Here is a 14,141-nt window from a genome sequence, read left to right on the forward strand (position 1 = left end):
TGGGAGGGCTGTTGTGCAAGAACTGAGTGCCTTGTTTTGTCTTCTTAGTTCTCTTTCTCCACATTTTAAAAATATGTAAAAGCTTATCAAATCTCTTCTCATTCCCCATAGAGCTTTACCACATCAAATAGCTTGTTTCCAATAGAAGCTCTCAGCTATGCCAGTCTGGGATTACTATCAGTGTCTTAGAGAAAAGGCTGGTTAAATCACTGCTCTCCCTGAAGCAGAGCAGAGATCTGCCTCTTTCCACAGAGCTTGGAAGGGATCTCAGGGACAGAGGGAAGAAGCAGCCTTGTAATGCCCAGCTCATGGAAAGGTTTATGGTGAGGCTGACCTTAGGGGCTGGAATGGACAGAAATTTGGGCTCTGTGTACTTGCAATGTTTCCTTAGGTTAATCTCAAGAGATTTCCTATGACACCATCAGATAGGTGGCATGTGGAAATTAGTCTGTAAAACTAATTTTTTACAGGACTGCTTATTCATCCCTCACTCATCTTAGTGTAAACACTTACAATCACAATTCCCTGAATGCTATGAAATATAGCCTTAAATACTTGCTGTTTCTATGTCCAATTAATTGTCTGCTTCTATGCCACTTTTTCCATGCCTCTGTGTGTGATTTTGGTCCCACAGCTTTTGTAAAGGACAGAATTCTCAGCTCAGCTGCTGAAGTTTTTATTGCACACTGTGATCCCTCCCTGAGGTTTATCTGTTCAAGGTCAAGCACAGACTCTCTGCAGGTGGCCTCCAAATATCTTGGAAAGTTTACAAGTTCATCAGCAAAGTCTGAGGTTTGTATTTCTAAGGCTGGCATTTATCACCATAGGCTTTGGAGAAAATTGGAACTTCTAAGAGCTAAAAAAGAATATTTCCTCAATCTCTTCCAAATAGATGTGGTTAAATTCAGAAGCTTATGTACAATACACTGCAAAACTAATCTACAGCTTAATATTGAGTTACAGACAAGCAAATCAGCTTTTCTTAAACACAACAGCACGAGCTTCAGGCATCTGTTATGTCTAACAAGAAATTAAAGGGTTTAACTTTTTCTATTGTACGTTAGTACCTCTGTTTCTTTTTCCTTTTATTCATACTTACGCAATTTTTACAAAATAAGGCATTCATTTATGTCTTTGAACAAGTACATAATGTTCAGAAGCTGATTATTTTTTTACTCCAATATTATCTTGGAACATGGCAGGGAAAAAATTTATTACATTCCTACTGGACTTAAAGGATGGATTTATTTACAGTGTCCTGATTCGTTTGGTTTATAATTTTTTAATGCTGACCAAGCTTATTTGCTGGTCAAAAACCGAACATCTTTGCTGGTTAACTGTCGCTTGGTAAGAGGAATTTTATTAAAAAGTGTTCAAAAGTTCATTAGCAATTTTTTCATATGCTAAATCTTTCCATATTTGAAATCATTCCTTAATCTGCTAATGACATTCAAGTTGTCTGGAATTCTCTGTAACATAGTGGCAGCAGTAAGACAACACCTATACTAAATAAAATTTACAAGTGTGTTAAGTAAAAATGGATTCAATAAGATGGGTTCTATTACATACAAACTACTGTTACCCATGAAAATCTTTCAATTTTTTTCCAGTCATGCCTTGGAAAAGAAAGCCTAGTATGAAAATAGAAAATTGTCACCTTAAAATCATAATTTTTTTAAGAATTGTGCTTCCCTTTTTGCCATCTTCCTTTGAAATTCCAGTGCAGCCTTGAAAATCAGCAGCAGTGGCCCAGTGCTGCCTCTCATTGTCTCTGGGTTCCATTTGGCTACCAGCTGTGTGTTCTCTTTTTAGCCAATCTACTCTAAAATTTAAGGGAAGATGATTTCATCATGATGACACATTCCACATTTGCATGGATGTGGCATTTTCAAGATGTGGGGCTATTTCTCTGTTCTTTCTTCAGTTTCTGAAAGGTACATTGGTATTACTCACTGTGTTCTCAGAAATAGAGCTGGAGATAGCTGCCTCCCTTGGATGTGATAATGATTTCTCATTATTTTTCATCGTTCTTTACTGACAATGACAATTCAATCAAGTGGTCATCTACATGGAAAAAAGTAACAAACCCAAATATGTTTTCCAGGAATTTCATCTGTCTGTAATCTTTATGCTAAGATAGTTTTGTTTTAAAAGAAACATTCTTCCAGTTGAGTTCTTGTACTTCATAAATCCTATGATCAACATCTAATAAATAAATAATGATGCAGTATCAGATTAGCTCCAAAGAAGGATTAGTCCTGGGATTAGTACTACGAATAATGTCTGCAGTAACTAATCACTTGTAATTAGAAAAGAAACTGGTCCAAATCTTGGAACACATGGAACCTGGGAAGTCCTAGACACTAGATTTTTGACAATCTAAACATGAGACCTGAATAATCCACAGGAATCAATAAAAGCTATTGTCAAGAAAGATGTGGAACAGTGACAAAACATTGGACATCACACAGAATAGTAATAACTTCAGAAATTTCTCCAAGACAGAAACATTAAGCTTATTTTGACAGTACTACAAACATGTTCTATGTATTAAAAGTTTTAGAAAAATTTGAATTTTGGCATGGGTTTGTGTCATCACACCTCCCTCAGGTCTGCTTCTGTTAAAGAAATGTAGGATCTTATTTGGGAAAAAAAAAAAACCAGATTAAGCCGAGTCAAGTTACTCTTCTCTTTCTTTCATAATTACCAGAAATAATTATATATTCTTAAATATCAAATCCATTCTTCCCTGATAGGAGTTTAAAATAATGCAGGATATTTATAACTTTTCCAGCCAAGTTTTAAATTTCCTCTGACTAAAGCCCTGAAAGTGATTATCTTTTGTTTCACTGCATTAGCTTGCTTCTGTTAAAGAAGCATTTTATGGGTGCCCTTGAACCAACAGGCAGCCACATCACTCTTCCTGACTGCATGGTAATAGTAGAGCTCCTTGGCTTCTTTATTTTAAATACCATTTAGACAGCACAATATACAACTTGTTTTCAGCCATTATCTGGTATGGAACACATACAGCAATTCCCAAGGCTGACATCCATGTACATTTTTTATCACTTTGAGTCTCAGCATATCAGTGTTTTCTGATTGCCTTATTTTTAAGCTAAATTCAGCAAGAAATGTTCCCTGAAGATCTGAATTGTGCAGGAAGGTATTGCTTTGTTATGACAACCAAGCATCCCTTCTCACCCACATGATCCTGTCTCATTTCACATTATTGCTTTTTTGCCTATGCTTCTTTCTTTTGAAATATACAGTAAAGTTTAATATCTGGTATAAAAAAAGCTTTATTTCTCTCTTTCCATTTCTTTACGCTCTATGTGCTGCACACACCAGCCTCTTTCCATCATCTACAAACACAACAGAAAAGATCCTCTTTTAAATGTAAAAATTATTGTCTCATGTGGAATGGGGTTCAGTTCTGGGTCAAAGAGTGACCTTCCTGGCAATGTCACTGAGAGCCACCTGCCCAGCTGGGACTGCATTCTCAGCACAGAGCCACTGATCTGTGCAGAAGAAAACACTGGGTCTGTGACTCACGATCATGAGTGAGCTAATTACCCACCATCCAAATTTTTCATAGAATTAGAAGAATTACATTGGTTTGGACTCATAATTTGCAAGCTGGGTTTGCAGCCACTGGATTCAGTGTTGTTTCTAAGCTCTGGGGAGGATTTGGTGCTTGTTTATGGTACTTGTGCTGGTTCCCAAAGCAACCATAGCTGTTTGGGAGCTGGACAGTGGGAAGACATTGTTTTAAATCTGATGATTTTCATAGCTTTAAATCTCTGTAACTGAAAGAGAAATCTAGATATTAATATTTTCCTTTCTTCAGAAGAAGATATTCTTAAGGCTATGCAGTGAACTGAACAAACTTATCATTACTATGTACTGAACCATGATATAACAAGAATATCCTTAAGCTTAGAGAAATAGTTCTAGAAATGCATCACTAGACATTGTATTAGAAAGCACACATTATAATATTCATTACAGTAGTAGAATGTGAACTGCATGTTATTGTAAAGGAAAATCCAATTTGCTGCCTACTGCCTTCAATTTGGTTTTGACAAGTACTCAATCTTCTGCTATATTTTGCTTTTTACATTTATCTTCCTGGGCATGTTCTGTAACGTCTGCTTAGGGCAAAAGCAATAATCTTTTCATTTAATTTAGTGGAAAAGCTCATGTATTCACTATGCTTACTAGGTACAACAATATGAAAACAAATCCCAGTTGCTAAAGATCCATTTGACAATGTGAAATAGATTCTGACTTTTTAATTTAGGCATAAAATTGTAGAGGACATATAAGAGATGCAGATTTCAGAGCTGTACCCTTTATTTATGAGCAGTTGTAAGAGAGTGATCTGCAAAAGCCCATATTATTTTACCAGTGATGGATGAACTTAACATGGTCAAAAAATAATTTTGTTTGACCCTTGCAGAACAACTCTGGAAAGTATCAAACTTATTTGGCTTTGTTAAAAATCTGAGAATTTGAGTATACCTCAGTTCCTGCAATGAATATTTTCTCAAAGTGGAGCACAATTTAATTACATTGAAGTTGGGTGCTTTGTAATTTAGCTCACTGCAAAGTGTGGGAAGGAGAGAGGGCAGAATTTCAGTAAAAATTCAATCAAATCTTAGCATTTCTGCTGAACTGTCCTTGAAGCAATGCTGTGTGATCAAAGGGAAACTAATCTTGCCAAAATTTTAATTGTTTTAGGTATGAGGTTTGGTTTGCTTCATGTTGTTTCTGAATTTGTCCAAAAATGTCAAAAGAACATGTTTTATCTTGTGCACGGTAACTTGAAGTGTGGCAAAAATGCATCCCTAATTTTCCTACTACTTTTTCCTCAGAGGGAAGTGTGATTTTTTTGGATAAGCTCCTCAGTTTGCCTAACCAACTGATGCCTTAAGAGGCCTCCTAGAAACAGAGAGTAGACAGGAGTAAAGGAATAAAAGCAGGTATTTATTTGAAAGGCCTTCAAAGGTACCCCCTGGGGGCCAGAGGCTATTGCCAAGATGGACTCCAAGATGGATGACAGGTCACGAGTTCTTCACACTTTTATAGGTTTGGTTCATTTGCATATCAGGGTTAATTCTCCAGTTAAAGATTCAGTTTAATGATGTAATTTCCCCTCTGCTTGCCCCTCTAGAGGCTTTTGGTTTATACTTTTTGGGCTTAGGACAGTCTGGGTGTCCTTGAAGAGCAGGCCTGGAGAGGCTTTGTTATGTCTACCTAGCATGAGAGAGCAGAAATTAACAGGCTACAAGAAACTTCAGAGTTAGACACTAAGCAGTACAGAATTTGAAAAATACAAAAGTTAAAACCTAAGGCATCACAGCAAACCCCTCCAGTGCTTTGGTCCCCAAGTCATGTGTCTCAGATTTTAGAAAATAAAGTTTGTAGAAATTTTTTCTATGAAACTCAGAGAATCAGGTAAGTCTACCACACTGATCTAGAAAGATATTTTCAGCCCAATTCCTCCACCTCCTTTGAAATAAACAGAGAAATAAAAGGATATTGTCCTTTATAATGCTGTTAAACCCGATATCTTATCCCTTCAAACAGCAAGCAGCAGCATCTTTCCTGTTCCCTCATTTATAATGAGGAATCGCTGAAGGCATCCACAGTTGGATTCATTATTTTTTCCAGGAAAAAGCATCAGTCTGAATACTAGGAACTATACCATGGCCTTATGTTTTAGGACTGCTTCCAGTGATGGCTGAAAAATGACAATTATTTCTTATCTCCTCAAACTTGAAGGAGGCAACATAGCCTCAAGCAAAAACAACCACAGCCACCTGGTTTGTGGAGCAGTTTTTGTAGAATAAAATATTGCTAGAGCAAATTTTATACTTCTCAGACCTCTGAGTTTACATTTTCAGTTGGCCAACTGTATCTTTAAAGTTTAGTAGAGTTTTGTTCTACAGCCAGAAATGTATTTAATTCTTCAGAACCAAATACTGCAGGTTCTGGCTCAGTACAATTCCTACAGACCTCAAAAATCCTGCAGGATTTGGCCATCTGGAAGCTGGTCTGCAACATACCAGATTTTGATTTACTTGATACAAATGTCTGATCTCTCTTACACACTTGTGAGCAACTTAATGTTTCTCACTAAGGCATTCAGTCCCTGTGGATATGGGTGTGATTTTAGAAACTGGTGCCACATATGCTCTAGAGATCAGCTCTCAGTCACTACATTTGAAACCAACTGCAAGTGTTTCTGCATGACCTGAAGATGGCTGAAATTTAGCCAGCAGATATAGAACTGTGATTCTACAAATTTCACCAACTTGCTGCATTACCCCAGAGTTGCATCAGACTCTCTTTTGGCATAAGAGTTTCTGTATATTCTTAGCATTTAATTTTTTGGGACGTTCCAAGGTCCCTCAGTTGTGACAAAGCTGAGCATCTTGTGACTGAACCTGATTTTTATTATCCAGAAAAACTCAACCAGGTTTTGTGTCATTTAAAACACTGAGAGGCTCAAAATTTAGGAGGTCTTTCAGAGCAGATTTGCAGAATTAGGTTTGGTATCATCACTTAGAATACTGATGAGACCAACCATTAACTTGGGGAAGAAACCCATAAACACTCAGTGCTGCCTTTCCCCCCTCCTCCCTTCCCACACATCCTTACATGAAAGCTTCCTTGAATGTGCTGTCATGGGTGACTTTCTCACCTATCCCAGTGCTACTGATGCCCCTTTGTGACAAGAAGTCAGGAGAAAGGGTGCCAGGACCAGAGCACACCACATCAGTGCCTCTGCATAGGTGCAGACTAAGGAAGGCATTTTTGTGTCCTTCTGGTCTGAGGAGAGAGTAAAAGTTTAGACTTGTGCATGTTCTGAAGGTGCTGTGATATTGTTGCTCTGAAAGAGCATAATTTCTTCCACAGCTTTATGGTTTTAAGTTTGCTGCTCTGCTTTGAAGTCTAAAGGATTTCATTTTCCTAGAAATTATTCAATCTATTTTTTGCATAAAGCTCTTAATCCTTAGCCAGTCTGGAAATGCGCAAGAACTTCAAAACACACTCCTTGGTGATTTAGCCTAGTATGTCTTCATTCTTCATCAGCTTGTTAACAATCCTCCTCTAATCTGTTGACTTCCTTCTCTCTTTGCTGTAAGCTTTTGCCACAGAGAGCCTCTCACAGCAATCAGCAAGTTTCATAAACTGCAATTGTGCCAGATAATTAAATAAGAACCCTATTTCAAATCAATTTAAATCCATATGACTTTCAGAAATGACAGTTGCTACACTGTAAAACCAGTGAATAAAACCCTTTGGAATACTTCAATCAATCCCAACTTTGTTTCATCTTAATCTTCAGAAAGCAATTCCTGCAAGTGTCAACACTGCCCAAATAGATTGGGTCATGATATCTTGTATGTGTTAGCTCCAGAACTGCATTTGGATCAGGTCAATTAAATGAGTGGAATTATTGCTTTTCTACAGAGAACAGATAGAAGCAGGTGCTTTAGCTAAGGTGTGTATTTACAGCAGTGCTTAAGTATTGCTATGGACATAACTGGATTTCTCCTATTTATTGTGTAGTAGCTACACAGCAGCTACCACAAGTTTATCAGCTAACAGCCAGTAATGCTGTAGACTTGTATAGAATGGATACTTTTGTATGGCTCGGGAGATGTTTTTGATGGGTTTTTTTGTTGTTTTGTTTTCTCTAGGATCAGGGCCTGATTTTGAATGAAAGATCTTGTGCTGCGCAAATTCACAGGCAGAAGTAATTAATCCTTTTCCTTTAACCAAAGTCAGTGAGGGAAAGAAATAATACAACAACAGGTTACAGAGTAAGTCACTGGCATAACAGAAACCATCTCTACTGAGTCCCATCCTAGTAGACCTATGCAGTAGAGCATCTTCAACAGACTAAATTGCTTTATATCTTTTTTAGATCTGAGTCTGCTGTTTTGAGTCTATGAACACCAAATACACGTTTCACAAATTCACTATGTTTGTATTAAAATAAGAGCTAACATATGTTCCTGCATCATATTCGTTTAACTACCCCTAGTCATCTGAAATCCTGACTATAAAAGCATGTGTCACAAAATTGTCCATCTCTATTTGTGTCTGGTGATAATGGTCATCTTGTCCATCCCAGTAGACTTTTTATTAGTAATAAAGAATTAAAACCAGGAATTAGCAGTGGCCATTGCTGTATGTAGCCAACTACTTGTCTGGCTTCAAGGGCCTGGATGATTTGCAGTTTTTGAACAATAGCAATCCAAATTGCTAAAATTAGTAGAAAATACATAGTATTTGTACCCTGTTCAAAACCTGCAGCTGGCAGAGACAGTTAATTAGCCTGGAGTTTACATGCAAAGCACCAGTAATGCCCTGACTGAAGTGATTAGCTGGGCCTGTAATGTGCTTTTAGTAGGACTCACACTTCTTAAATCTAAATTTTCGTTTCTAGATAGTATCATAATGTGCCTGTGCTTTTAGTGAGAATTGAAAATGTCACAAATTGCATTGCTTCCCAGGTGAAATTATCATTATGGGAGGGATTTGAACCACATCTGTCTAAAGGCTTGTTCTAAATGTCTGGTGGGCTCAGCAGCTCTCCCAGCTCAAACTGCTGCTGCTGAGTTAGCAGGCAGTGCTGCAGAAGGACTTTACTAAAAAAATTGACAAGCCAAGATTCACTGATGATACAAAAGTGTCTGGATAACTGAATCCAAGCATGACTAACTCTGGTCATAGTGGCAAAAGAGCCAACTGTCTAAAAGCAGAGAATGTAAGAAGGCAATGAAAGGTAATTTGGCTGTGTTGTGGTATCTTTATTACAAAAGGAGACATACACAAATGGAAAAAAGAGCAGTTGTCTCTAAAAGGCTATCAAAACCCTTTAGGTTAAAAAACCAGCCAGGATAAAATGGTGAGTGCACTGATATTTACCAGGGGTAAAGAAAGGAAGAGGATCTACAAATACATTAGGTGACAAAGGGAAGAGTGAAATTAGTCAGGGTCTCAATTAATCAGGGTGTAAATGCAAGGGAGGAGGAATTCTAAGCCCCTCTTCTGTCTTTGCAAAAAGGTTAACAATGACCAGATACTCATGAGTCTAGTAAGACTATAAGAAACAGCCAAAATGGATTTAGCGAGAAATAATAGTATCAAACTGATTCGATTTTCCTCTTTGATGGAGAGCTCAGGCTCTAAGGAGAAGCAGTCAATGTGCTGAACTGGAAACTCGGATAAGGCTTAGAATCCTGTTCACTGACATATTCATGAGCAATTGATGGAAGTACAGGCAGGAGAAAATGCTCTCAAGGTGTAGTGGAACAGTCAATTTGGGAAACTATAACTGAACATCAATTACCTATAGATCTTTTCAAGTTTCTGGAAAGGTCATTTCATTTTAACATATTTCCCCTTTTCCTTTTTCCCCTTCTCTTTTTCTTTTGCCAGAGAATCAAGTAAGATTAAATAATTGTGGTTTAGGAATTGCTTTCTTTATTTCTTTGCCCGTAAGTAAAATTTTCCTAAGGTTTGAAATGCTCAGCACACTGACTGAAAAGATACAGAAATTTTATGTTCTCTTTGTTCCATATCAAGGGAGAGAATAAGAAAACCAAGGTTTCCCTACATAAATGTATTAGATCTTAGGGTTGTGAGTTTGGGGTTTTTTTTAAGGTACATTAAATTTATTAAATTTATTAGTCTCCTGCTAAATAATATGATGTCAAGAATTTAGTCTATTTTTTCCTACAGAGTTCTAATAAACAGATTAGAGGAGGCAGATCAGTGGGGAAAGTAAGCTGACACTGATTTGTTGTTTCAACAAAATGGGCTGAAGGGAAGTTGATAAACGGTTCAGAGTAGCAGGAGGAGTCCTGCTAATCTATATGTCACTCAGGAAAAAAAGTTCTCATGTAGAAATTTTCCCATTACATGATTTTTGTTAGTATTCTGTTAACACACATAACTGCTGAATAACAAAGATTAACAAGCTCATGGCCACAAATAAGCTTTTCGTTTTCTTATTTTTGAGCTTCTCATATCCATGATTAATAATTTGTCAGAAGGTTTGAAGTCTTGTCTCAGAATGCTAAATACATTAGTAATTAGAGCTCTACAAAATAACATTGTAAACAGAATATCCAATGAGCTTTCAGATATGGTCTAAAATACAAAGACCCTCTGAAGGAGGAGGGAACAAAGTGATGTAGGACAGAGGGAAAAGGAAATGCCTGTGCCCAGAGATTAAGTTCTGAGTAAAAATAATAAATTCTCTAAATAAGCTGTAGTTTCCTTTGAAAACGATAACTTTGGAATAATTAAAAGCTACCAAGAGTTGTAGAGCCAATATCAGCATCCACTGATACTTAGGAGTTCTGTAAATCAGTATTTTTCAAAATTTTTATTTTTCGAAGAATTGTAAATCTTTTCAGGAAAAAAAAAAAGCGCCAACCACTCAGTAGGGTCAGTATTACTGCAATGGTTTCATTTGTAACTGAAAATTATTCTATGCTTTGGATAATCACTCTTGCTTTTACTTCCTTTATTGGTTGGTCATTTCTTTGTGTACATGGGAACACATACAGCTGTTCTACTTTCTCTTTCTTTTTTTCTTTCTTAGGGAGGTGGGTATGTCATAGTTGCTTCACAGTCACCATCTGATCCATTAAAGCTCCCATGGCCATGGGACATGACAGAGGAACACTGCTGGTACCTTGATGCATTAGCTTCAATGTCTGGTGCTTCTCTAATTTAGATGTGAACTCTCAGCCCAGTTGTATATCAGCTAAGAACAAACCCAAAGCTATAATTTCAAAATAGAACAGATAACAAATATGAAGGAGTCTTTGGGACTAAATAAACATTTCACCTAGTCCTGGTTCTATAGCTTTTCCCCCTTTGTCCTATTGGTGAGGTATTCAGTGAATTTTTTTACTTGGTTTATTTTCAAATTAAAGAAACCACAGCTGACATTGGTGTCTTGGTCAGTACTTTTCTTTTCTGAACAGTTGCCAGATTCAGGTTAGACTTGGACATTTTTCTGAACTCCCTTGGCTGCAGAAAAGATGGGTGGAGGTTCAGATCCATGCAGTGGATACCTTTTGCTTGGGCCTCCGGAGAGAGCTAAAGCAGCTTCCCCTGATTCCTGCAGTGCTGATTATTCTCGCAGTTTCTGGGAAAGCAGCTGTGATGTGCCAGCACACTGAATTTCAAAGAGGGTGTTGAGAGCCCTCCCTCCTGCTGAGAGCCTCTATAAAAATAACTTGATCTCGGGAATTCACCCAGATGGCCTTGGGGAAAATGAGCAGAGGCACCAATTATTAGCATGAGGATGTCGAGTGTATCATTGTACATCAATGTAGTTGCTGTAGCTGCAATCAAGGCAAGACAGCAAGGAAAATTAGGAGAAAAAACCCCTTCCATCTACTTCTGTCTTACTGCCCTCATTAGAAAAACAAAACCAAACCAACATAAAACAGTATGTGATAGCCTTGAAGCGTCACATAAATTAAATGCTGATATTTCTTTCGAAGGTTTGGTCCTTGTAGCAAAAATATTCTATTGTTTCTACAGCTCAAATTGCCTCATTCTACTTTTCTTACGCCTTTATAAATGCTAAAATTGATTTTATATGTGTGTTGCATTATAAGAGTATTTAGTATGCAGTTTTACAAAAAGATATAAACTCTTTTCTGTGAACTTTATTAATACTCTTTACATGAATATTTTCATAGGCATGCACTGGTAATACATCTGTCTGACGCACAGTGCAGTACTTGTGCAATATCAACATGATTGAATGCTGCCTTTACCAGTAAATGCAGAGATTAGGAAGTTACTGGAAAGAAGTCATGGAAAGTTTAGAGACTCATTTCCAACAGGATTTGGAAATGGAAATTCTTAATAAATCATTCTGTATTTAAATGCAAACACAGTTGCACACATTTTTGTGTAGCCACACATGTATCTCCTTAAGGACATGCTCCGGGTTGTCTGAGAAATGGAATTCTGTTTGCTCTGGATGACCTGCTTAGGTAACAAAGAAAGGTATTTAAAGAGTGCTTGGAATTCTAAGACTCAAGAAATATGTTTTGCAACCACTGTACAGACTACAGTATAATGCATAAGTAAAAGAAGAAGCACTAGTTTAGATTGCTCACTAAAGTTTTCATTTCTCTGGAGTATTTTTCATGTATGTCTGTGTGTCTGAAATTCTCAAAACTGTTGCCTAATTACAGATGGGTCTAGCAGAGGGAAGTTCCCTCGATGTCCTGAGTTAATCTCAGCAGCATTAGAGCAGCTGATCAGTTAGAAAGAGGCCCTGTCAGTGCTTTCCCTGGGGGAACATCTGAATGTTGACATCAATCCTTACCAGATATCAGAAAGGAAGAGAATGTTTCTAAAAATGCCCCCACTGTAGGAGAGGCCTCAGTCAGACCCAGCACCCAAAGATGTGTGAAACACACATCTGAAAGAAACCAGGCTGGGAAATTATCATGGTTAAATTTATTTTGGGTGTTGAGGTCTTCAATTTCTGCTTGTGTCTTCATGGAAATCCTTTCGTTTCCATGCTATATAAGGCAGGAGGTCAGATACGCACTTGCTTACTGCCTCCACGAAACTGTGTATTTTGAATGGACATAAAACATCTTTTTTTTTTTTCTTTGTTTCTCCCCTGTGGCAAATTATTATAAGGAACTGCTCAAAAAGAAAAAGAAAGCAGGTGAAGTATATATTTTGTTAGAGTTTAAAAGTAGACAGGCATGCCAATCAGTTAGGGATAGAATTTACTACAAGGTCAGCAGCAGGGAAAAATATTCTTAGTGCTCAATTATGTTTTAAGTTATAGATAAATTTCTTGCAGCAGTTGTGTGAATTTGTACACATTCTCTTGGAAGAAAGAAAAGCAGTAAAATTGAGAGCAACGAAACCTGACATGCGGTCGCATTGTTTGTAGAAATTGCTTGTTATACATCCAGTTCTGGACATCTAGCGTGGAAGGTGTCAGTATTCATTTGAGGATCACCCCTTCAAAATGATTTTATTGCACAATAGGAGCTACTTGGTAACTATTGCAGAGCTGATTTGACTGGTGTGTACATAAATAGATATGTCCACCAGGTAATTGCTGGTTTTAGTTGAAATTATAAGTCCTGGCAATAATGCTGAAAAACCATTTGCATCCATCTAATTATTGACTAGTTGGGTTGCTTACACCAGGTAGAGAAGATTTGCTGGGAAAGTCAGGGCTACTTCCAAGATCTTTTTCCATGATAGGCTTCCTGTCGAGAGAGAGACAATGGCACTTCTGGATGGGGTGCACAGGACAGTCACTACTGAGCTGCTTAGCAAAGAGCATGTTGAGTTGAGGTGCTCCAAAACAAGTGTGTGCTGAGACTTCTATACCCAACCTGCCAAATCATTAGAAATATACCTTGAATTTCATGAATTTCAATAACAGGAAATGGAAAGACCTGCATTCATAGCTTCACAGACTAAGAAGGGATTGTTTTCTGTGAGAGATAAGGAAGGTTTGTAGTTACTGTTGTGTCTTTAAAGCCTGATTCAGCTCTGAAAATAATCTGTATTTGAAATACCAGGCCACTGACTCTTCTGCATTCCTTGAGTTATGTCTCAACTTTCAAAGCTGCTATCCCATTCCCATCTCGTCTGACTGAAATGTCATCAGCTCCATTTTTGTCTCATTTTTACTTTCTAGCAAAGGATTTGAAGTTCACACTAAGTATATTTTCTATTCATAACCTTACTCAGCTTTAGGGTGTATGACCTGTCATCACATAAAATATTTTTTATATCTTTATATCCAGTGGGGTTGCTTCATTTTGTTCTCATATTAAGAATTTTGAACTTCAGCCATTTGTGAGTTTTAAAGATCCTGTAGAGAGGGATGGACATTTGAGCTGTTGCTGCCCTGGCTTTTCCTCAAACTCTGACCAGGACTAACTACAGTCACAGGCATTCTCAAGGACTCGAGTGGTTTTCAGGCTGACACCTCTGAATCCTTAGCTGACTTTAAGAACTATGTAAGATAACTTTAAAAACTATCCAGAAGAGTTAATTCTCCTTATTATGGGATCTCACTTATATGGGAAATTTTTTATAATTGTTGA

General features: G+C 37.5%; 1 long non-coding RNA gene across 14 annotated transcripts in view; it reads left to right on the plus strand.

The window, feature by feature from the left end:
- The window catches only part of LOC125330595, a 473,930-nt gene that overhangs the window by 394,287 nt on the left and 65,502 nt on the right, over window positions 1-14,141 (plus strand). Inside the window, exon 7 of one of the 14 annotated variants that reach the window (XR_007205623.1) lies at window positions 7,713-7,835. The exons of the other annotated variants lie outside the window; for them this stretch is intronic. This is a non-coding gene — a long non-coding RNA (uncharacterized LOC125330595). The remainder of the gene's footprint in view (window positions 1-7,712; window positions 7,836-14,141) is intronic. 14 annotated transcript variants of the gene reach the window in all.

The sequence above is a fragment of the Corvus hawaiiensis genome, chromosome 10 (assembly GCF_020740725.1).
Source record: "Corvus hawaiiensis isolate bCorHaw1 chromosome 10, bCorHaw1.pri.cur, whole genome shotgun sequence".
Taxonomy (NCBI): Eukaryota; Metazoa; Chordata; class Aves; order Passeriformes; family Corvidae; genus Corvus; species Corvus hawaiiensis.